Here is a 22,966-nt window from a genome sequence, read left to right as displayed (position 1 = left end):
TTGCGCATGCGCTTTGTGTGCACGAGCACCAGGGTGGCCCGATGACATCACTTCTGGGAAATGACATCATCACACAGGGCCCAGAAGATTGAGCCTGTTTGGGGCCCAAATCAACCCACTGCAAAGTTCTCCACCCCAGAAATGAGCCCAAGAGGACTATTTCTCCACCTCCACCATTCTGCCGGCCATGTGAGTGGTGGTGAGGGGTGGAGGGTGGTAGCAGGGGATCTTTCATCCTCACCAAGGGACCTGGGATCCCTAAATCTGACTGTCAAGGCCTTAGGACCCTTAGTGGACCCATTGTTCAAGGAGCCTCTGGAAAGAAGAGCAGGAAAGCTGCTGGTGCAAAATATTAGGTAACAAGTTTTGACCATTAGGCTGTAGCCTTACAGACTTGACTGCCTATTTGTGCTCCTTTATTTGTCTTTCCTTCTGTCTTCAGTGAACTTTCTCCTTGAGCCTAATTTCACATTCAGAATATTGTCTATTTGCTCGTTCTCCTACTTGCCTGCACTGATTTCCTCATCAAGCCTTGCCTCTCTGGCTCTGATCATATAAACACTACTAATGCCTCACTTAGTCCACAGTAGTAGGTAGCCAGTAACTGATGAATCCTGAGAATAGTAAAATAATTATCCATTTGCGTATAAAACTCTTTACCATTATCTTTTCTAAGCGATCAGAATACCCCCTGAAATGTTGCCATTTGAATTGTGTCCTGAAATGTTTATACTTTTCAAAGGGCATTAATCTTTATGTCATAAATAAATGGGAGCTAGTTTCAAAGGAGTTAAATAATTTCAGAAAAAGAGATTGAAACCGCTTGAAAAGTATAATGATAGGTTGATGGCCATATCTATTATCCTGTATTATAACCAGAGGTTGAACAGCTATGAGATTGGGAAATTTTGTGATCAGATAATTATGCTAAATGGGGTCAGGTTAAATCATACACTTAACCTAAATGATTATTTGTCTGAGGAACATGGTGATCTTAACACATGTACAGGTGAATACAATAAATAAGTGTCTTGATTAAGCAAATGTGTAAAAGGTAAAATTATGAAGAAAGTAAAATACAGTTGTGCTGATGGAACTAATCCCATATTGGGCTCCACATCTATCTTGAAAAGCATTTTATGCTGCAAATCACAATGTTTCTGAATGCCTTCCCAGTGAAAAATCAATGTGTTTCCAGGACTTCATGGACTCCATACTTCTTTTTTAAAAATTTAGTAGTGAATATTCAGGCTAGGACAGAAAATGTTAAGATGTCTTTACAACAAGCATCAATATGTGAGGATTGTTCTAAGAGAGAAAGGGAATAATGGATGGATAGGAAACTCGCACTCTCCGTTTCAGTGGGACATATCTAAATGTACGTTGTAGAGATGCCAACCCCCTAGTGGGGGGTGGGAGATTATGTGCCCTCACTTTTTGTCCCTTGGTCCCGCTCACCTGGTCACCAGGGGGAAAGGAGGGAGAGGCAGACTAGATACCAGCAGAGCACATGGCAAAATGGCACGTGTGTATGCACTGGAGGCCCTGATGATGCACTTCCAGTTAAAAACTAGTCATGGGCATGAATAGCATTATGAACACAAAAAAACCCATGAGGCGCTATTGTAAACAAACAAGTGGTCATCGCAAGCCTGGTTTGTTGCGTTCGTCCACTGTTCGTGAAGCCAGACAGTCAGGCACCTTCAATCAATTCCCTTGGTAACGGAGGCAGGGACTGCCTGAACTCTGTCTGCACTCCTTCTGTCACCCTGGAAACCCCAATCTAAGCCCAACTTAGCTTGATGGACAGTTCTTCCTTCCAAGTGTGGAGCTCCAAATTGGTTACAATTGGTTACATGGCAGCAGAGACCAGGGGGAGGGAGGTGTGGTGTTCTGTAGCCATGGGCACTCCAATCTCATCCCTGCAAACCCTGTTAGGCAGTTCTGACTGCCAACCACAGACCTGCTTTTCTCTATGACACCTCTGGTTATAAAAGGGCACTGTGCTCCCAGTTCTGGCTTTCAATTTCAGCAGGCAGTGGAGTGGGACAGAAAAGTTGCTAGCCCTTTAGGAGAGAGAAAGGGAGAGTGCATTAGAGCTGTGTTGTGTGTGTGGTGGGTGGGATAGGGATCTATCCCATCTGGTTCCAGGGCTGGTGCCAGGCCTGGGGCCAAGTTCAATGGGCACCTCGGCTGAGGGCTCACATTATTATTAGTGCCTGATCTGGTCAGGTATCTGAGAGTGCTGGGCTAGGGCTCTAGCCCCTCCTTCTGGCTCCAGGGCTGGTGCCAGGCCCTGGGGCCAAGCTCAGTAGGCACCTCGGCACCATCACCGCCCACTGGTGGCAACCAGAGGACCTCTGCCACCTCAGGCGAAGAACTGGCACCAAGAAAAAGGTGCCATGCTTGACACCAGGCTATGACATAGTTCTTCTCCAGGCCCTGGGGATGGACAAGGTCCATACTGGGAAGAACATCGCCACCACTGTAAAGGCGGGACTGAGGGAGTGGACAGCCGGGAGGGGGGGGAGTGTTTGTCCATGGCTTCATGGTCATGGATGTGGGAAACAACATGTTTGCAGCCCTGAAAGAGGCATCCCTCTCAGGCATGGTGCACAAGCTGCACCTGGTGATGAGGGACATGCTAGGGCTGGGGAGTAAGCCGAGGGACAGCTGGTACAAGGGAATGTTGTGGATGCTCAGTCTGTTGGACAGCTGCCGCCGCATTGCTTCCCACTTCTCCTGCAGCATCAACTCTTCCTGCAAGCTGTTCCAGAGGCAGGGGAAGAGGGGGACCCCAAGCACCAACTCTTTCAGCACCTGCCCACCTGCTGGATCTCCACCTATGGCATGATATGTCGTCTGGTGGAGCAGTGGGGTACATTGCAGGACATCCTGTCATCAATTGATGTTCTGAGGAGGGGTGAGGAGCTGCGCCTCAGCTCCATGGAATGGAGAGTCCTTGCCCAGATGTCCCGGATGCTGAACCCCTTTAAGGAGACCACCGAGCTCTTGTGGTCATACGAGGCCAGCCTGGGTCAGGTCATGCCCCTGATCCATGGGCTCAACCAGTTCCTGGCCAAGGAGCTCGAGAATGAGAAAGAGCTGCTCCCCAGGGTCCGGGACTTTGTGAGGAGGATCCAGGCATGACTAGCCGAGCGCTTGCATCCTCTGCGCCACGAGCTGACATACCAAATGTGCTCCCTTTGTGACCCTGGATCAAGGGCAGCATCGCCATGTGGGTGGCTCAGATGCAGTGCTGGAAAAAGGACCTCCACAGAACAGTGCTCCGTTTCCAGAAAGAGAAGGCAGGCCTGAGGGAACCAGGCAGGGGCGAGGGGCAGGCGGTGGAGAAAGAGGAGGAGGAGGAGGGGTGGGGGGAGTTGGGAAGAGAGCCACGCCAGGAGAGACCCACCCAAACAGCCCCACTTGATCTCTGGGCCTCGTCGGTGTGCTGTGTGGTTGGCTGCAGCACAGTGGGCGTATCTCTTGCAGTCGAGGACTCAGCAGGGGCTATGGTGCGAGAGTACCTCGCAGAGCCCACCAAGCTCCCCACTCCAACCCCTTGGAGTATTGGGTGAGTAAATCTGCTGTTTGTCCATCATGGCAACCAACATCCTGTCCTGCCTTCCCACCGGCATGCAGAGTGAGTGGGTGTTCTTCCACCTGGGAGACCTACTCTGTCCCCGCCACGCACATCTACACCCAGACCTGATGGAATGTTGACCTTCATCAAGGTCAACCTCAACCTCCTTGGGTATCCCTCCTTGGACCTGGACCTACCTGGGCTCTGAGCCTCCCCAAGTCTACTGTGGTCTAGGCCAAGCTCCTGTGCAGTGGGCTCCAGCTCTCCTCGGTTCTTGGGGCTGCTTCCATGGCTGGTAACCCATTGTCCTCTTCTCCAAGACAAGTTCCCGGACACTCCCTCTTTCAACCTCTCCCTCTCTGGATGGCAACAATACGACGCTTCCCCACAACTTGTCCTGCCCATCTTGTCCTCTCCCTGACAAGTTCCCAGATAGTCTCTCTTTCATCCTCGCCCTCTGTGGATGGAACCGGAACGACCCTTCCCAATGACCTCTCCTTTCCTTTCCATCCCATCCTGTCCAAGAAGGCAGGAAGGTGGGTCATGTCAGCTGTTGCCACCTTTGGCCATTGGGGACTGTCATGGCACTGCTGCCGCCTTTGGGCCTTCCCAGTCCCGCTCTGCAATGCAGCTGTGACAAAATCCCTTTGTCCTCCTCTCCCCAACACGGTCCTGGACATTCCCTCTTTCAAACTCTTCCCCTCTGGATGGAACCAGTACGACCCCTCCCAATGACCTCTCCTGTCCTGCCCATCCCATCCTGTCCAAGAAGGCAGGAAGGTGGGTCATGTCAGCTGTTGCCGCCTTTGGCCATTGGGGACTGTCATGGCACTGCTGCCGCCTTTGGGCCTTCCCAGTCCCGCTCTGCAATGCGGCTGTGACAAAATCCCTTTGTCCTCCTCTCCCCAACACGGTCCTGGACATTCCCTCTTTCAAACTCTTCCCCTCTGGATGGAACCAGTACGACCCCTCCCAATGACCTATCCTGTCCTGCCCATCCCATCCTTCCTGCGAAGGCAGGAAGGTAGGTGATGTCAGCTGCTCCCACTTTTGTCCACAAGGGACAGCTCTGCTGCTGTTGCGCAGGTGGTTGTATGGTACCGCACAGTGCCCCCTATCCATGTCACGTTCTGTCCACGCTGAGCAGGAGAGAATGGGTCCTGCGCTGTGACTCACATCATTTCCGCGAAGGCAGGAAGGTGTGTCATGTCATCTGCCGCTGCCACCCCACGACTCAGTGGGTTTCTCGGCTCATGGCTTGCCAACAAAGGGGTCTTCCCGGTCCTGGTCCATGATGCAGCCAGTGGTAACCCTTTGTCCCTGTCTCCCTGACATGTTCCCAGACGGTCCCTCTTTTAACCTCTTTCTCTCCGGAACTGCTCAGATGCCTCCCACCCTCTCCTGTCATGCCCATCCCGTCCTTTCCATGAAGCCAGGAAGGTGGGTGATGTCAGCTGCCGCCACTTTTGGCCACAAGGTACATCTCTGCTGCTGTTGCTGCTGATAGGGTTGTATAGCATTGGCCCCCCTATCTACAGGCTCCTGCTGTCCCCTCTGAACAGTGGGGAATGGGTCCCTCTCACCCTTTCCATGAAGACAGGAAGGTGGGGCAGTTAAAAACTTTTGCTGATATGGTTGTGCTGCATGGTGCACCCCTATCTATGGGCGCCTGCTATTGCCCCTGTGAGTGGGGGGAATGGGTCCCACAACTCACTTCCTTTCTGCAAAGGCAGAAAGGTGAGTGATGTTGGCGGCAGACTCCAGTTCAACACAGGAGGGGCAGACAAGCCTCTTCAGCAGCAGTCTGCATGCTCCTTCAGGGTGGATGTTAGGGTCCTCCATCCTGGTCCTGCTGCACAATGCAGCCAGGAAGCCTCTGTCCTCCTTTCCCAGACAAGTAACTGGTCCCTCTTTCACCCCCTCCCTCTCTGGGACCGCTCTGACACTTCCCAATGACCTCTCCTGTCCTGTCCATCCTGTCCTTTCCGTGAAGGCAGGAAGGTGAGTGATGCTGGCAACAGTCTCCACTGCGACACAGGAGGGGCAGAGAAGCCTCTGCCAGAGCAGTCTGCACAATCCAACATGGTGGATGTTGGGGTCCTCTTTGTCCTCCTCTCCCTGACAAGCTCCCCTTTGAACATTGCCATCTCTGGAACTGCTCTAACTCTTCCCAATGACCTCTCCTGCCCTGTCCATCCCATCCTTTCCATGAAGGCAGGGGGGTGGGTGATGGCTGCTTCTGCTGCTGACAAGATCAGTGGGTTTCAAAGATGAAGGCTCACAAATGTTTGGGTGTCTCCCAGTCCTGCTCCACAAGGTGGCCAGGAAGTGGTAACCCTCTGTCCTCCTCTCCCTGACAAGTTCACCCTCTTTGAACCTCTCCCTCTCTGGGATCACAACTGTTGGGATCTTCCCAGTTCCTGTTCGCTCTTTTGACCTCTCCCTCTCTGGAACACTCTGACCCTTTCAAACGACATCACCTCTCCCTCCTGTCCTTTCCACGAAAGCAGGAAGGTGGGTGAAGTTAGCTGCCATTGCTGAGTACCTCAGTGTGATCCTTGGATGAGGTCTTGCAACTGTTGGGATCTTCCCAGTTCCTGGTCCGACCTTTCCCTCTCTGGAATACTCTGACCTCTCCCCACAAACTCCTGTCCTGTCCCTCCTGTCCTTTCCACAAATGCAGGAAGGTGGGTGATGTTAGCTGCCACTGCTGAGTACCTTAGTGGGATCCACGGATGAGGCCTTGCAACTGTTGGGATCTTCCCAGTTCCTGGTATGACCTCTCCCTTTCTGGGATACTCTGACCCCTCCCAACATCCTTTCCTGTCCTGTCCCTCCCATCCTTTCCACAAAGGCAGGAAGGTGGGTGATGTTAGCTGCCACTGCTAAGTACCACAGTGAGATCCTTGGATGAGGCCTCACAACTGTTGGGATCTTCCCAGTTCCTGTTCCCTCTTTTGACCTCTCCCTCTCTGGAATGCTCCGAACCCTCCAAACGACATCTCCTTTCCCTCTCGTCCTTTCGGTGAAAGCAGGAAGGTGGGTGATGTCAGCCATCAGCAGCCAACCCCCCCACCCACTAGAGGGGAGGTGGCCCACTGCCACCTCCCTGAGCCCACCAGGCCCGGTGGCCACACTCATCACCCATGTCCCTGTCTGCACAGGAAAGTGCAGGGCAGTACTCTGAGGCCTGGCATGCAGGCACATGGGGGGTGCCGCTAGCAAGTGGCCAGTTCCCCCACCCGCTGGAGGGGAGGCAACCCACTGCTGCCTCCCCATGCCCACCAGGCCCGGCAGCCGCACTAATCACCCACATCCCTGACTATGCAGGAAAGTTCAGTGCAGTGCTCTGAGGCCTGGTGCGCAGGCAGGCAAATGAGTGATGTCAGCTGTCAGTGGCCAGACCCCCTGCCCCCTAGAGGGGAGGCAGCCCACCACCGCCTTCCCAAGTCCACCAGGCCCAGAGGCCGCACTCATCACCCACGTCCCAGTCTGCGCAGGAAAGTGCAGTGCAGTACTCTGAGGCCTGGTGGGTGGGCACATGGGGAGTGCCACCAGTGAGTGGCCAGACCCCCCACCCTCTAGTGGGGAGGCAGCCCGCTGCCACCTTCCTGAGCCCACTAGGACTGGTGGCCGCACTCATCACCCATGTCCCTGTCTGCACAGGAAAGTGCAATGCAGTACTCTGAGGCCTGGCAGGCGAGTGGGCACATGGGGGTGCTGCCAGTGAGTGGCTGGACCCCCTGCCCCCTAGAGGGGAGGTGGCCCGCCTTCGAGTCCTCCACTTGTAAACGGGTTCAAAGTCAATTGATGGCTCCAATTGTATCGAATGGGATTTTCCATGGGGCATCGGATTTGGGAATGTATAACTCCAAGATCCATATTGCAATCTTGACCAAACTTGAGTGATGGCTGGAGGGGAGCCTGCTGAACACTACCTGTGAATATGGGCTCTCTAAGTCCAACGTAGGCCATTCTGGCCCCCACGAATAATGAACACCGAAAATGTTGGTTAACGGGACATGTTCATTACTGTTCATCTGTTCATGTTTGTTGGTGGCAACAAACTACAAACAGCATGTTTGGTTTTTTTCCCATTCGTGCCCATGTCTATTAAAAACTGGAAGCAACAGGGTCTCAGTAGGGGAAAATTGGGCCTAAACATAGCAAAAATACAATGTCTGGGGCTGATTTTGCCCGTACTGAGACCTCGTCACTTCCATTTTTCAACCATGACATCAGCAGGGCCTCTGGTGCACATGCGCACATGCCACACTATTAAGAGAAAATAACTGGGCCCTTGCACCTGCAATGTGACCACCAGTTGTCCACTTGGGAGGTAAGGGGAGCTGGCAACCCTAGTACAATCTCATCCTAAGAAGAGTTACAATATTCATTGTACTTCCAATATTCATTGACTTCCATTGACTTAGAAGATATAACTCAACTTAGAATTGTTGTTACTAAGTTACCTAAACACCTGGAGGTACCATAGCTAAGAAGCAACATACATTTTCATGCAGTTCAATATCAGGCATTTCCAGATAAGAAGATTTTAGTCAGCAGATATGGGAAAGACCTGTGCCAATGACCTTGAAAACACTTGTCAGTTGGAGTAAATAAGTCTGGGCTAGATGGACTAATAGTCTGAGAATATAACAAAAGAGCCATATAGGTACAATTTGAAACAAACCTAAACTAATGTACACGAAAACCCACACTATCCAAATCTTAGTCACTAAAATTCCTTATATTTTTCTAATCCATTGTGCAATCCCAGATTCAAATGATTTAGATATTTCTAGACCTTACTCCTTTTTATCTTATATATATAGTAAAATAATATATATTTCTTTCCCCGCTGCCAAATGGGGATCCATCTCATGCACAAGGAAGTAGGCTCTAGTCCATGAAACTGAAGCCAGAATAAATAATCATTTATCTTTTATCACAAGATCCATGTTTGTTTTCACAGCAACAGATTAGCATGGCTGAGAAATATTTCCAGTTCATTCTGGCATAGACACAACTAGCTGTATAGCTAACACTACATTGCTACCTTAGCCGGAATGAAGAGACAGACACAGGCTTGGAGGAAAAGGGCCGTTTATTAATATAACAATAAATATAACTATAACTAAGGCAAGGGCCAACTAAGCGGTACAGGTCAAGCCACGGGGTCAACCCTGGACCTCCGCCTTGACCAGTGTGGGCGAGCCCCAAAGCCCCGGGTGTAGGCCATCCATAGAATGACTGCAACCCGGCCAGCCAGGCGAATGGATCCCCCCCGCAAGCTCCTAACGCCCCAGCCATACAGCATGAGGGAAGGGCTTGCCCCTGGGGATCCCCGCAGGCGTCTGCCAGTGCTGTGGTAGCCGTCACAAGCATACCGCACTGATGGCAGACCCTGTTCCCACATGGGGAAATGCCACTGGGTGCTCACCGGCCCGCTCCCTATTCCCGAGAATCTCCTGCCAACGCAAGGGCCAAGCCTCTGCTTAGGCCCTGGCGCCCCACAGGTGGCTCAAGGCCAACCTCAGCCCTTGCCGAAAATCATCAAGGAAGATATCGTTGCCCTCTGGTGACAAGTGTACACCATCCTTCCTGTAAAGGTGGGCAAGTTCGGCCCTTATCCTAGGGTGCGGCAAGTAAATCCCCAAGCCTTCCCCCAAGGGTTTCTTCATAGCTCTGTTGGCCTTACGGCGGGCCCGCTCGACGGCCCGTGGGTCCAAGGCCTCCCGCCACACCCGGCGTTGCAGTATCTCGGACCAGAAAATAAGCACTCCCGGCCACCGGCGGCTTATTTCCCGAAGGTCATCAGTTGCCTGCAGAGACAGGGCCTTTCCCTGTATCAACCCAAGGTCATTTCCACCGAGGTGAATGACCAGAATATGCAGGGGCGGAGCAGTCCGCCCCCTAAACAAGAGTGGTAACAAACCAGGCCAACGCAGGCCCCGCCGACCCAGCCATTCAACCGTGGCCACAGCACTCAGCCCCAACTGGGATCCGATCGGTGTTCTCCTGGCTTGATGGGCAGCCCAGAACACCATGCTGTGTCCGCAAATCAGGATACTGCGCTTCCCCAAGACCGACGCCGCACCTAGGAAAGAGCAGTTAGCATAAGCAATCAATAGTGTGGCAGAGGGTGGACATAGGAGCGAAACGCGCTCGACCGCCACCTGCCCACCCTCTGTATGGCCCGCTGGGTATACCCCATAGCGGCAGCCGTAGAGGCGGCCCCAATCCGAAAAGAATGGGTACCAAACTTAACCCCTACCAGTCCCAGCTTCCCAAGGGCCTTCTCCGTAACTGCCCAAAACTGAAAACGGGTCAAAGGTGCCCCATCCTTGTGGCAGAACAAAACCCCCTGGGCCTCCCCACGGACTCTCACATAGTCCCGCAAAGCCTGGACCGGGCACAGCTCACGGTCTGTGCAAGGCCCCACGAGCAGGGTGGCCCCCCGCTGTTCCTGGTCCGTTTTAGACCTGCGGATCCGAATGGATACCTTGTCACCTACGAAGGAAATATCCCGTGCTAGCAAGGCCCTGTCAGAGGCATCCCTGCGGGAATGAACCACCAATTCGCTAACACGCAAGGCCCCAAAAAAGGCAACCAAAGAAGCTGCGTGGAAGAGCCTCTGCTCAAAACGCGAAGAGCAAACCTCAGCCCAGGTTGCTCCCAGCCCTTTAAGCACCAACGGGGAAATGGGCTGCCTCTGGTCCCTAGACGGCCCAGCTTCCCTGGACCAACCCTCTAACATCTTACGTATCCGAAAATCCCCAGTGTCTTCGCGCAGGCCACGTGCCTTGCTGAAGAAGGCCAGAGCAGCTAGCTGGCCCCTAATAGACTTGACAGAAAGGCCACGCCCCCGCTGTGCCACGCAGAATTGAATCAGGTGCTCGGCAGGGACAGGCCAAAGCTCCTGAAGTCCTACCGTCCTCCTAAACTCAGTGAACTGCCTGACAGCCCGGTCATAAGCTTTCCGTGTGCTGGGGGCTAAGGCTAACTGGATTGCCCGGCGTGCTTCTGCCTCCCAAGCTGCCACAGCTCCATGGGCATCCGCGCCGGCCGACGATCGGCTTCTGGGGCCAGGTGCCAAAACCGTTCCATCTGTTGGCGAGACAAAGCGTCTGCCACCCCATTACTCATTCCAGGAACGTGTCTGGCCCTAAATAATATATTCAGCTGCAAGCACTTAAGGGTAAAGGCCCGCACCAGCCTCATCACCCTAGGTGATTTTGAAGACAAGGAGTTGACCACGTGCACCACCGCTAGGTTATCACACCAGAAGTGTACCGTGCTGTTAGCAAACTCCTGTCCCCAAAGCCACACTGCCACCAGCAAAGGGAAAAATTCCAAAAATGTCAAGTCCTTAGTCAGTCCCCGCTGAGCCCAATCTGCGGGCCAGCGTTCAGCACACCAATGGCCCCTGAAATAAACCCCAAATCCCAAGGATCCCGAGGCATCAGAGGTAACCTGAAGCTCTGCTTCAAGCAACAAGTCCTCTCTCCAAAACGTCACCCCATTGAACGACTGCAAAAATACCTGCCAGACCCGAAGATCACTCTGAATGGCCTTGCTCAGTCGCAACCTGTGATGAGGAAACTGCAATTTCCCCATGGCATCACAGAGGCGCCTCAAAAACGCCCTACCCGGAGCAATTGCCTTGCAGGCAAAATTCAGGTGACCCACCAACTGCTGCAGTTCCAGGAGAGTAACCTTACTCCGACCCTTAAATCCTTCTACTCTATCCTTGAGGTCCTCAACCTTATCAGCAGGGAGCCGGAAAGACTGCTGGACTGTATCCAGCTCAATGCCTAGAAAAGTTAAAACAGTGGAAGGGCCCTCAGTCTTCTCATGTGCCAAAGGAACCCCAAGTTCCTCGGCAAGCCCCACAAAGCCAGCCAATAGCCTGGCACATTGCCCGGTACCAGCAGGCCCACAAAACAAAAAATCATCAAGGTAATGACATGTATCAGAGCAAGCCATACGGCGCCACAACTCCCATTCCAAAAAGGAACTGAAGCGCTCAAATGCCGCGCATGATATGGAGCAACCCATGGGGAGGGCCCTATCCATATAAAATTTTTCCTCAAACGAAAACCCAAGCAGATCAAAATCCAAGGGGTGTACCGGTAGAAGGCGAAAGGCTGACTTGATGTCACATCTCGCCAGTTCTGCACCTACACCACACCTCCGCACCACTTTGACCGCCTGGTCAAAGGATGTATAACGGACTGAACAAAGATGCTCTGGGATGGCATCATTCACCGAACCGCCCCTGGGGAAAGACAAGTGGTGTATAAGGCGGAATTCACCAGCTGCCTTTTTAGGCACCACCCCCAATGGAGAAACCCTCAAACAAGGAACAGGAGGGGCGTAGAAAGGGCCGAGGACCCGGTCCTCCGCGCACTCCTTTGCAATCTTAGCCCGTACCACACCTTCCATGCCAGCCACTGACCGAAGGTTGGCTGACATGAAAGGTTCCCTTTGGCCCCGGAAAGGAATGCGAAAACCAAACTCAAACCCGGCAAGCAGGTACTCAGCATCTCTGCGCCGGGGGTACAAACGCAACAGGTGCTTAAGGACCTTCAGCCTTACCGGGCTGGGTCCCTTTACCAGGTCCTTGCTGGTTACTACCCCCCCCAAAGCGCTTTCCCCCAACCCCTTGCCTGGACTTAGGGCAGGCTGAGTAGGGGTGGGGGCCACTGCAGGAAGGACACTCATGTCGGTACTTACAAGCCTTCCGATTGCACTGCCCCTTGGATGTGAAATCCCAACAGAGCAGCCGGGGTTGAACCTGCTGCCCCGCGGGGGCGCGGGAACCAGATGCCGGTTGGGAACGCTGAATGAGATGGCCACTGTCGGACCTATCCCCAGAATTAGGTTTGGCCGGGGACATGACCTGCAACCAAAGCTGCTGGTGCACCTGGTCCCACGGCAGGCCAGGATACATAGCGGCCCGCATCCTGAACTCCTCATCATACTGGAGCCAGGCCACCCCTACGAATCCAGTGTATCCCTTGTAAATATATCTATATATTGAAAAAGAGACACAGCCCTCCAAGGCTGCGCTCTGGCCAATACCCCGGCATAAATCAAAAAGCCCGGTAACCAATTCGACCAATTCCGGTCCACCTTTCTGCGCTTAATCTTTTCTTTATCTCTCTCATCCAGATCATCCTTATCCTTCTTCTCCAGTTCCCTAAAGAGAAGGGTAAAGACATCCACATACTCCCCTTTTAATATCTTTTCTCTGGTGGCTTGAGTTAAGTGGTCACCGAGGGGTAAAGCCGTATCCCCGAATGGTAATGCTCTGTACGGCACCATTCCATAAGGCAATTGCCAATAGGGGGGGGGAACCCCACTGACATCCATAGCCGTATGGCAAGCCCCCAGTTTGGGGTGCAGAGGATGTAGAAGCACCAGGTGCCTGTTGTTGGCCATAAGAAGTTCCAGCCCCACTCTGCCAGGTTGCAGGAAGCGCCGGGGGCCAAGCAGAAACAAAGTGTTGTGTAACTGGTGAAGTGCAGCCAGGGGGCGCGGAGGCAGTGGACTGACCCCAGGGCCCCCAAGGCCAGGTGCATGCCTGGGAAGGCGGAACAGACTTACCCTCCTGCACCGCCGGCTCAACCGCTATGGCCACCTGTCCACAGTCCACAACAGACTCCTGCTCGGCTTCAGTCCCTTGTACTTCCTCAGGCGGCATGGCCACCCCCTGGCAGCTGCCAGGTTCACCACGATCAGATGCTGCTGTCTCCTCCAGAGCAGAAATACGCTTCAGGATGTCCCTCTGAAATACAGCATCAGAAACCTTTTTAGTGGGTCGACGCGCCCGAACCCCAGAGCCCCCAGGCAGAGAGCTGGCACGTGCTTGTTCCAAAGCAGCTAGCCTGTCCAGCAGCTCCTGCCTGCTGGGTCCACCATCCTCCTCGTCCGAGGAGGACAATGGGGCAGGGGGAGGCCTCTTTGCAGGATGCTTGGCAGGCTGTTTGCCCTTGGAAGGGCCACCGCCCTTTTTGAGAGGCATGCTGTGGAATTACAAAATGGCCACCAAGCACCCCCACACTCAAGATGGCCACCAATAGATGAATTAAAGCTGGCCAAAAAGCACAGCACTAAACAGAGCCACCAAAAGCCCCTGAGCAAGCCAACAGACAATTAACACCCCATGCAGCCAACACCCTACACAGGGAGGATATGAATTGGGGGGGGATCGAAAATGTGGACAGGCCACCCAACTAGGCCCCAGCCCCGCTGCTCTTGTAACGGCACAAGCCCCAAACAGGCTCCAAGAAGGAGGGGGGGCACTCCTCCCAAAACGGCCAAGAGGCCGCGCTGCCGCAGCGTAAAGGCCACGCAGCCGCGGCGTAAAAGCTGTGCTGCCGTGGCGCAGAGGCCGTGCTACCGCGGCGCAAAGGCCGCAAAGGCAGCGCCGCCAGGCCGCACTACAAAAGCTGCGCCCCGCCGCCGCTTGCCGCAACAATTCCCGTGCCGCCGCCAACGGCTCGGCGGCAAAGTAAACGGGAAGGCAGGGAGCCCCCAAAACGGCTCACTCCGTCCCAACCACTCCCTAGCAGCCGCGGGCACGCTGCCGAGGCAGGGCCCAGCTACTGCCGCCGGGAAGCTCGATGCTCCGCAGCCTGGACGAACAGCGCACAAACGCTGCCCTCGAAAGGCTGCCGCGCGAGTCCCTCACCGCTCCTGGGTCCACCTTCCCCTTCGGAGAGAGGGAAAAAGGCTCCTTCTCCCTCCGAAGCAGAAGGCGACTGCTGGCTGAGAAAGCGGAGCCGCCTGTAGGCGTTGGCTCCGCCCCCAGCCAAAAGACCCGCATGCCCGGGAAGGGAGTCTGCCCCTCCCTCCAGGCAAGGCAGCAATAAACGGCACCCAGCTTAAGCAGCTTTGCTGCAGCTGGGTGTGCCGAATTCCCAAGGGAGCTTTATACTTTGATCACCATTTTGCCACATGGCAACCTTTTTTGATCCTAAGGACTGTTTCAAAAGTTGTTTATAACATGGCATGAGCATGAGTGCGTTAATAGATTTTTTCACCCAGGCCCTCTGATGGTGAAACTCTCTTAGAAAGATTGCCTGAATTGGGGAAGAATCATGTCCGAACTATGGCGGTATGAATAAGTTTTTTCTTTTAGTTTTCTTTATTTACGTATGTTTTGTGCCTTTTTCTTTCACCCATTTTAGTTGCTAGTTTAATTGCTGTCAAAATGTAGCAGGTACCTTTTTTTAAGCTGTCTATTTTCTGCCTTTGGAGATGTCTTTTTGTTCCTTTGGCTTTAGAACTTGCGTGCAGTGGGCTCACAGAAATCTCCTAGAGTTATAGACAAAAACCTTGGGCCGGTCATATATCTCATCCTAACCTATCTCACAGGGTTGCTGTGAGGATGTTATGGAGGAGAGAACAACAGTGTAAGCCACTTTGGGTCCACAGTGTAAAGAAGACAGTATATAAATGAAGTAAAAATAAATAATTTGTCATGTGATAGAATACAGGGGGGGGCATGTTCTGATGAAAAACCCACAATATTTCCTCTTTATGTTGAGAAACAGTACATCTACTGTCAATTTGAATGTCCAGTAAAAGATAAAAATATAGAATTTAGTTTCCAGAAGACAAAAAAGGCATTTCCAGATTTCTGGTGATGGCAGTGGTAAAAAGGAATCTTGTTTCTATTTGAAAATGATAGGAAAAGCTAGAGATATGAACTCCACATCAAGGGCTTATCGCCTGGACTAGCTGGTTGAATTCCACATCCCTTATAGTAGGACAAGGTCCTTGTGGAGCCTGTGAGGCTATATCCCAAGTTATTTTTCTTCCAATGGAGGAAAAACAACTGGAGCTTAAAAAGATTAAGTCACTAAGGATGCGGTCCAAACCCATTTGTTTCAGTGGTGATATTTCTCTAGTAAGAACATAAAGTCATGCCTACCTCTGCAGAAGCACAAAAAAAATTTCCCTGATGTGTTTTACACTTAAGGATATAAAAATGCCTTGTTGGATCAAACTAAGGTCTGTACTCTAAGATGCAAAATGTTATAGTGTGAGCAATATAATATTATGAGTCTTTGAGGCTCAGTGAGAAAGTCTAACTTAAAGTTCATAGTCTCCCCTAATGGTCTTACAGAGTACAGCCCCTACTCTGGACAGAACTGCCTCTTTCATTAGTTATCCAAACTCCCTGCCAGTTATTGCTTCAGCTCATATTATCACAGACTCAGATGCTGTGGTTCCCTTACCCAGGGCTCTTAGCCTGTCATGCTTCTCCTTTCCTGTCGCTGCCTGCTGACCCTCTGCTATCTTGTGGTGGTCCTGATGGGGTCTTCTCCTGGCATCAGATGCAATAAGGGGAACGGTTGCATCATGGGAACCACTTCCTCCCATCCTGTGGAGTGTTGCTCTTCTGTAGGAGGGCCAATTCTCATTAGCATATTCTCCCCATCTTGGGTTGAGAAACTCCCCTTATTGCTTCTTCCATCTCTAACCCCACCCCCATGGACTTGCCCCCAGGGCCTGACCCAGCACTTAGGTCAAGAGGAGCCAAACCCGCTGGGTCTGGCCCTTTCGTCCTTCAGGCTAACTGACTGGGGACTTCAGCAGTCCTGGCTGGTCAAGCTTTCCTCATCTCCCTCATCCTGTGGCCTGGTCTCAGCCCTGTCCCGCTATGGTTAACACCCTCCCCTTGGGCATTGGTCATGACTAGTGATGGGCACAAACAGGAAAAAACAAACAAACATGATGTTCATTGTTTGTTGCCATCCACAAACAGGGACTCATGAACAACCATGAACATGGCCCTGTTCATGAACATGTTTGTGGTTGGCTGTTCGTGGGGGCCAGCAGGCTCTCCTCCAGCCATCATCCAAGTCAAGATCCCTACTGCACCACTCCCAAAAACCTGACCTGGGCAGGCACCAGGAAAGGTACCAATAATAAATAATAGCTTGGCCCCATAGCCTGGCAGCAGCCCTGGAACTTGAAGGGGTAGATCCCTACCACACCACTCCCAGAAACCTTACCTGAGCAGGCAGCAGGAAAGGTACCAATAATAAATAATAGCTTGGCCGAGAGCCTGGCAGCAGCCCTAGAACTTGAAGGGGTAGATACCAATGTTCCCTCTAAGCTGTGCAGTGCTGTGAGCAAAAAATCTACTTCATGAGCTGAAACAATAACATGTATTAAAGTTGTGAGCGCCCCCCCCTTTTAATGTATTTCAGTCAACAAATATACAAACAACCCTGAGGTTACTTCCCTCTCACACCTTGTTCTTTCTCTAGGTGCTCCTTTCTCAAGATTTCATTGCCTTCTCATATCAGCATTTTCCCTTTCTTGGAAGTCTTTAAAAAGCTCCTGAAAAATATATCTCCTGTTCTGGGAAGTTGAGGCCTAACCTTTCCCTTTTCTTTGCACTCTTGTGTTTTTTTTAGCACATAAGCCTGAATATAAAGGCCATGCTTCATTATTGCTTTTCCTGGATCTATCTGCACATTTGACATAGTAGACCATGCCATCCGACTGAGGCATGTGGAGGTAGAAGTGGGTATCAAGCCTAGTTTAAATTGTTGTTCATGGAATGAACTTAAGTCAGTGTCAGAGACCAGCTATCTGCAGAGTGGAAATTATCTTGTGGGTTCCACAGGGTGCAATATTATTCCCCGTGTTATTCAACCTCTATGTAAAGCTTTTGGGAGAACTCATTCATAGCTATGGAACTGGATGCCATCAATATGCAGATGACACACAAATCTATATTTTGCTATCCAAATCACCACACAATGTGGTAGAAATCTTCGGTCACTGTCTGACAGCTTTGGTCAAATGGACGAAAGCAAACAAACTGAAATTGAATCCAGAAAAGGCAAAAATGATGCTAACTGAGAAGGCAGAGACCTTGAAGGACATTATACTCCCCACTTTTGGTGGAATTGGTCTGGCCATTGCATACTCAGAACTCTGCTTTCAGGCAATAGTTATTGCTTCAGTCAGCTTAAGGATTTAGGAGTGAGCTAGCTAGGTCCTTAAAAGTTCAGCTGATATAAGATTTATAATGATTGTCAAAGTCATTTTTCTTTTCTTCATACAGAATTTCTGTTAATTTGTGTGCCAACTTTTAAATTGCTCTCCTCTGCTCTATGCTAGCCAGAACTCTCCAGGAGTCTTGTGTTCAGTTCTGGCTGTGACACACTGCAAGAGTTGAGCAAATTGGCGCTGGGATGGACAGATCATGCGGGTGCCTGCTCAACTCTGCAGCCTCCTCCTGCACCCAGTGCCGGGACAGGGAAATGGTGCAGTTGCCCACCCCACTCGCCACCGCGGCCTCCTCCTGCACCCGGCGCCGGGAAGGGAAGATCGCTCGGTTGCCTGCCCCGCTCGCCGCTGCGGCCTCCTCCTGCACCCGGTGCCGGGAAGGGAAGATTGCGTGGTTGCCTGCCCCGCTTGCTGCTGCGACCTCCTCCTGCACCCGGCACCGGGAACGGAAGATCACGCAGCCACCCACCCCCCAACCCACCTACTGCTGCGTCCACTGCGGCTGTGATCACCTTTGCCTCCTCCAGCTCCTGGTGCCAGAGAGGCTGTTGGGTGGGACTGGAGGGGCAGCTCGGCCATCCACCCACCATTGCCTCCTTCTCTGGATCCCAGCACCAGGGCTGAGAGGCTGCTTGGTGGACATGGGGGAGAGGAAATTCTTTGGCACCAGGGCCGGAGCTTCACCAGGCCCTCTAGGTGGGCCTGCTGTGCGCTGCGCTTCTCAGCTGTGTGCTGAGTGGTGAAAATTCTTGCACAACTGCGCACGAGTGCATGTTAGCGGGAATGCTGGTAGATACCTATCCCACCACACACAAAGAAAATTCAAGCTCCAATGCACTCTCTCTCTCAAAATGCCAAGAGCAACTCTCTCTCCACTGTCTGCAAAGTCAGAGCTGGGAGCCCCTCTCCCCCCTGGTTTTGGAGCTCCACACTTGAAAGGAAGACCTGCCAGTGTTCCGGTGAGGAGAGCAAGGAAGGCAAATGCCCAGCAAGGAGCTGTGGGACAGCGCTGCTAACTTGTTGTGTGGGAGTTTTTCCACTCGAGTATCTGCTTAGATCAAAAGACAGATCATGAGTTTATCCCATCTGCATTCCTAAGACAGCTTGCTGAGGGGGGGGCTTTTTTGCTGAGATGGAGGTTTTGGCATTGGTCCCTGCCATAGCATTTGGAATCTGGGAAAGTTATCTTCACTCGGAGACGATAATCGACACCAAGCTTTCTGTTCATTTCTTGATGTTAACAAAGAAAGATTTTTTCCAAGACAATGAAATAACATCCTTTAGTGAGAGAGCCTTTTTTAAAAGGAGATATAAAGGACGTTTGAATAGATCTTTCTTATTCCAGCTTTTTGGAGGATTTATAGACCTGGGAAGTGAAAAGTCTTTAGAATGAATGTTTTTTTCAAGGTTTATTAATGTAGATTTGGACATTTTAGGGAGGAAGTACTTTTGCGATTAAAAGCATTGCTTAGTAAAGGAACAGTTAAGCTGGGAAAGTGAAACTGGGAAAACAACTGTTTGTTTTGGCTATTCAAGATAAGGAACACCTGGACTGTTGTTTTCTTTCTGTTGCTATGGCAACAGGGTTTGGAAGAGATATAGTTGTTATAGTGAAGGAGAGACACTACTAAGAGAATTTTAGAAGTCTACTGTCACCCTGTGGTGCCTTCTGGCAACTACAGAAATATCTACAAAGTATGACAACTGCAAAAAAAAAAACTCAACGTAGAGCTCTAGATCTTCCAGAAATGGAAGAATTTCAGAAACATTTTCAACAAATGGCTGATAAGAGGGATGAGTTGGGGAAGAATTTAGGGACCAAAATGGACTCCCTTGAGAAACAAATAGACAAAAGGATTGTTGCTTTGAGAGATCAAATTACAGAGCAAGTTCAAAAATTGGACCAATCTATGAAACAAGTTTCAGTAGAAGTGAATCAAAAAGCAGAAAGTTGATACAATAGAAAACAAAGCAGATTCTCATGATATTTTGATTGAAAAACAATTAGACAGCTTGGCACTGTTAGAAATGCAAGAAAAAGATTTTGCCGTGAGGTTTAGATCGATCCCAGAAGAAGATGGTGAGGATATTGTAGACAAAATGACTGTGGCTTTGGCAAAGTTTTTGGACTGGGATCAGGATGCAATGCAAATGGAAATTGATCAAATATACAGAATTAACTCTAAATTTGCTAAAATGAGAAAGCTCCCAAGGGATGTGCTGGTCTAATTTGTAAGAAGAAGAGAGAAGAAGCAAATTCTACAACAGCACTATATCACAAAATTAATAATTGGTGCTGCCCAGATTATAGTTTTGAAAGAAATTCCCATCTGATTTCTACGTAAACACAAGGATTATAGCTTTCTGGTGGAAAAGGTAAAACAGAAAAATATTGCTTGTTGATGAGATACTCCAGAAGGTGTGATTTTTACATTTCAACAGTGAAGATTTAGACTGAACTCAGTACATAAAGCCAGAGACTTTCTTGAAAAATATAGGCATCAACTGGAGCAGAGCAAAGAGGAGGAGGAAGTGGATACCCATACTTAACTCTGCTCTTTACTTTTACATATATTGGGATTTCCCCCTCCCCATTTTATTAAATTTTAAAATCTCACTGCAATATGGATTACAAAAGTTTAACATGAAATATTAATGGAGCAAATTCAGCCCCAAAAAGGAAGACAATTTTTCACTACTTAAAGAAACTAAAATATGATATGATTTGTTTGCAAGAAACCCATATTAGGAGAAAAGATAAAATTTCTGACATATAAAATTTTGGGTGAAGAATTTATAGCAGCAGATACCAAAAAGAAGAGAATTGCTTTATATATCAAGCCACATTTAAAGCCGAAATTAATAATGAATGATGAGTATGAAAGATATGTGGCAGTAGAAAATGATGTACAGGGGACAAAAACATTAGTGGTGGGTCTTTATGCTACACACGAGAATAAAACTGGATTTTATTAAAAAATTGGGGATTGTTTAACAGATCTAGCATATGAAAACTATTGTTTGATGGGGGATTAGAATGAAGTGATCGATCCAAAGATAGATAGATGCTCTGAGAAACATATTAAGATGAATCAGGGTAAACTACCCAAAGCTTTTTTTGATCTAATGGACAATTTAGGTCTGATTGATTTGTGGAGACAGAAAAATGGTAACGCAAGAGAGTATACTTTTTTCCCCAGAAAGACACAGATCTTTCCCAAGAATACATATGATTTTGACATCAAGGGACATTGCCACCAAGGTGGTTAAAATAGAGGTCCTACCCAAGACATTTTCAGATCACAATCCAGTATCGATGACTTATAGAGGGAAAAGGGGTACTTTTAGGTGGAGACTAAATGAAGCTCTGTTACAAAATGAAGGGACTATCAAAGACTTTAAACAAACTAAAAGAATACTTTGAATTAAACTTAAACAAAGGTACAGATATGAGGATGGTCTGGGATGCAAGTAAAGCATATATTAGAGGTTACTTAATTCAATGTAATGCTCAATTGAGAACAAAGAACCAAGAGAAAAAGCAACGTATTTTTGAGGAGATAAAGAACAGAGAGGAAGAATTCAAGAGAGCTCCTGGAAATACTAATATATTGCAACATATCAAGATCTTACAACAACTATTGATGTTAATGTCAAGAGAAATGGAAATTAAATTGAACTATGCTAAACAAAGAACATTTGAATATGCAAATAAGCCAGGAAAATGGTTGGCTTATAAACAGAGAGAGAAAAGAGAATGATATTGAAAATATAAGAGGCAGATAAGGTACTAACAGACACTGCAGATATACAAAAGGCATTCTATCAGTACTACACAAATCTGTATAAAAGTTGTGATGTGTCAGTGGAAAAAATAGATGAATATATTAATAAACAGAAGTTACCTAAGATCACGGAACAACAAAGACAAATTATGAATGGACCGATAACAGTAAGAGAAGTGGGAGAAGCCATAAAAAAGAGTAAGTTGGGGAAAGCTCCTGGATCAGATGGCCTCCCAAGTAGCTACTGTAAGTGTTTTGAGGATGAACTTCTTCAGCCTTTACAAAAGACGATGAATTCTATTTTAGAGGGAGAGAAAATGCCGGACTCATGGAAGGAGGCCAGCATAACACTTATTCCAAAAGATGGATAAGATCATACATTGACAAGAAACTATAGGCCAATATCACTATTAAATAATGACTACAAACTGTTTGCATTGATCTTGGCAGGAAGACTTAAAAGTATCCTACGGAACATTATTCATGAAGACCAAAGTGGATTCCTACCTAAGAGGCATCTAAAGGACAATGTAAGAACAGTATTGGATATTCTGGAATATTTAGAAAAACATAATGAAAGACAAGTTGCTTTGATTTTCCTAGACGCCGAGAAGGCCTTTGACAATTTAAACTGGAAATTTTTGTTTAAGATATTGGAAGATATGGACTTTGGGTAAAACCCAATAAACCCAATAACCCAATAAAAATTTTTCAAAAAAAAAAAAAGGAAGATATGGACTTTGGGGACAATTTTATTAAATGGACTAAGTCAATTTATACAACCCAGACTGCATGGATAGTCAAGAATGGAGAGTAAACCAAACCATGTGGAATACAAAGAGGCACAAGACAAGGTTGCCCATTGTCACCTTTGTTTTTTATACTGATGCTTGAAGTTTTGAATAGGGACATAAGACAAGATGAGAGAATTCGAGGTGTTAAGGTGAAACAGGAGAACTACAAACTGAGAGCCTTTGAAGATGACTTGGTGTTGATTTTGGAGGACCCTTTGAAAGGAATTGAAACTCTAATGACAAAGTTGAAAGAATTTGGTGTAGTGGCCAGTTTAAGGTTAATAAGCAGAAAACCAAAGTCTTAACTAAAAATATGAAAATACAAGATCAAATCAAACTTGAGAGCAAAACAGGGTTTAAAGTTGAGAAAAAGGTAAAATACTTGGGTATTAATTTGTCAAATATGAACTGTATGTTATTCCAAAATAAGTATATTAAGACTTGGAAAGAAATTAAAAGGGATATGCTAAAATGGGATAAAATCCAATTATTGCTGTTGGGAAGAATAGCTACAATTAAAATGAATGTCTTACCTAGAATGTTATTCCTATTTCAGACAATTCCTGTACTGACAACAGAGGTACCATTTAAGCAGTGGCAGAAGGATATATTGAGATTTATATGGCAAGGCAAAAAGCCAAGGGTTAAATTTAAGGTTCTACAGGATGCAAAAGAAAGAGGAGGCTTGGGCCTCCCAGATTTGAGATTATATTTTGCAGCTAACTGTAGGGTTTGGATGAAGGAATGGATACTGTTAAAAA

Source organism: Eublepharis macularius, chromosome 2, assembly GCF_028583425.1.
Source record: "Eublepharis macularius isolate TG4126 chromosome 2, MPM_Emac_v1.0, whole genome shotgun sequence".
Lineage (NCBI taxonomy): Eukaryota > Metazoa > Chordata > Lepidosauria > Squamata > Eublepharidae > Eublepharis > Eublepharis macularius.
The sequence above is the reverse complement of the archived record's forward strand: the minus strand, read 5'-3'. Positions refer to the sequence as shown.